Source organism: Zea mays, chromosome 9, assembly GCF_902167145.1.
Source record: "Zea mays cultivar B73 chromosome 9, Zm-B73-REFERENCE-NAM-5.0, whole genome shotgun sequence".
Classification (NCBI taxonomy): domain Eukaryota; kingdom Viridiplantae; phylum Streptophyta; class Magnoliopsida; order Poales; family Poaceae; genus Zea; species Zea mays.
Genome location: NC_050104.1, coordinates 23,266,639 through 23,269,430, shown reverse-complemented (window position 1 = coordinate 23,269,430; position 2,792 = coordinate 23,266,639).

The window sequence follows — 2,792 nt, the reverse complement described above, 5'->3', positions numbered from 1 at the left end:
AGTCCAACGGGGTCGTGGAGCGCGCCAATGGGAAAATCTTCACAGCTGTCAAGAAAATGCTCCTCGATGAAAAAAAGGCAGATGGACCGATTTATTACCTGAGGCAGTCTGGGCGCTAAACACAACTGAGTGCAGGGCGACTGGGTTCACTCCTTTCCACCTTCTATACGGATCGGAGGCCATGACCCCGCAAGAAATAAAGCATGGGTCCCCGCGTACAGTTCCGTCAGCCGTCCCCGACGTGGACGAGCCAACTTCAAAAGATCTTATTGACGGAGACCGGGTCTTCGCCCTACAGGCCCTAAACAAATACCAAGCCCAGACCAAAGCATGGCGCGACCACGCAGTCATCCCGAGAGAGTTCAGCGAAGGGGACCTCGTACTCGTCCGAACAGCTCGGACGGAGTCCAGGGGAAAGCTGGAGCCCAAGTGGGAGGGCCCCTTCATAGTCAAGACAAAAGCATCCCCCAGCACCTACAGGCTCACAACGCCAAACGGCGAGGACCTGGAGCACTCCTGGAACATCGACAACCTCCGCAAATTTTTTGTCTGACTAATCGGGGCTGATTTCGCCCTTGTAATTCGCCAAAAAACAATCTTGTACCGGCCCGCACTCTTTTCCTCCCGGGGGGTGAGGTTTTTAACGAGGCGGAGCCATGTAATATATGTGCGAAAAATCCCCCGCAAAAACATGCGTCGAAAACAGACCGCGACGACGGCCTTCGATATTCGACCAATCCGAGGTCACCGCGAGGCTAAGCGCTAGCCACCCTCGCGTGCGACAAATCCGCGCAGAAGTCGCCTAAGGGTGCAGCCGGACTAAGCACAACAAGTGCGAAAAAAATCTAATGTCTATCGCGAAGACTATCCGCGCAGAAGTCGCCTAAGGGTGCAGCCGGACTAAGCACAACAAGTGCGAAAAAAATCTGATGTCTATCGCGAAGACTATCCGCGCAGAAGTCGCCTAAGGGTGCAGCCGGACTAAGCACAACAAGTGCGAAAAAAATCTAATGTCTATCGCGAAGACTATCCGCGCAGAAGTCGCCTAAGGGTGCAGCCGGACCAAGCACAACAAGTGCGAAAAAAATCCGATGTCTATCGCGAAGACTATCCGCGCAGAAGTCGCCTAAGGGTGCAGCCGGACTAAGCACAACAAGTGCGAAAAAAATCCGATGTCTATCGCGAAGACTATCCGCGCAGAGGCCGCCTAAGGGTGCAGCCGGACTAAGCACAACAAGTGCGAGAAAACCCGAAGTCTATCGCAAAGACTCCGCGCAGAAGCCGCCTAAGGGTGCAGCCGGACTAAGCACAACAAGTGCGAAGAAAACCCGAAGTCTATCGCAAAGACTCCGCGCCGAAGCCGCCTAAGGGCGCAGCCGAACCAGTACAACAAAAGCAGAAACGACAGCATCAAACCGTCTGCGCTAAGACCGACTATAATTACACCAGCATAGCAAAACCAAACCATACAAAGTACACAACGCCCTCGCAGGCACAGGCACGCGAGGGCACACAACTTCATCTTACAAGCCTTTACACATATATAAGCGAGGGCGCCACACTCTACATCGGCTCAACCTTAGGAATAATTCCCATCTCCCTATAATTAAATAACATTATCCTAAGCTCCTTACCCACAAAAAGACTTCGCAGTTCCCCTTCCCCTGTACCCGCGGCGGCCGGCAAAGACAACAGCTCCTGCCGACCAGCCCCACTCACGCGAAGCCGAGCCCCTTCCTCCGCACTAACCCTACGCTTTGCAACCGCCCTTCGCCGTCGGCGCCCGGTGTTAGGACCTGGCACGTTTGGCGCGTCCGCGGCGTGTGGCGAAGCCTCCGCCGCAGCCACGTCCAAGGCCGCAAAATAATCCAAGTCCTCCTCCGACGACTCCTCAGTCCACTCAACCGAGCTCCCAGAGTCAGTAAAATCAAAAAACTCAGATACAGACCCACCATATTCATTCCCACCTTCCGCGGTCGAAGCCGCCAAAAACTCAGTAGTAGCGGTTGCGTGCGCAGGCCCAAAATCTTGAACCTGCGCAGCAACCAAAGTTCAGCACAGCATCCAAAAATTCCCCAACCCTAAACAACCACTACGCCACCTGCGAAGGCCCTGACGCTGCGGGAGCCTCCGCCGTTGGCTCCGCCATTGTTTCCGCCGCCACCGCCGCGGGATCTTCAACACTCGGCACAGCAGCTGCGGGGGCATCAGGGGCGCCTTCGGCCACCTTCGGGGGCAGGTCTTCGCCGGCCGCAGCGGATGTGGAGGCAGCCGTCGCGATCGCTGCGGTCTCCGGGGTTGGCTCCAGGGCGACCCCAGTCACAGCCTCCTCAAGGGTCGGCTCCGGGTCTAGCAGCGCGCTGTTCAGAGCCCCGAAGTCGTCCACCCGCTCGCCGCGCTCCGCCTAGGACAAGACACACAAATTCAGCAAACACACGCACAGCCCGCATACAGCAAACGCCAAGCAAACAACAACGTTACCTGAGCCCTCGCAGTCTCGGCCCGCTCCCTGACCACCTCACAACCATGCAGACCCCACATCCGGTCGTAGAGGGCCCCGGCAGATTCCTTCACAACGGGGTCTTCGACCTTATAGACATCTCGCTCAAAATCTTCATCTGCCTGGTCGAAGACCTCGAAGTGCCGGCACCCTTCGCGGGAGAGTGCGTTCATCGCCCCCTCGCAGGTGACCAGGGAGGCGTACGACATCAACCCCCCCACAACAGTGGGGAGTTCCTGCAGCTCCTCCTGCACCCATTGCAGACAACAAAGCCCGGGCTCTCGGTCCGGCA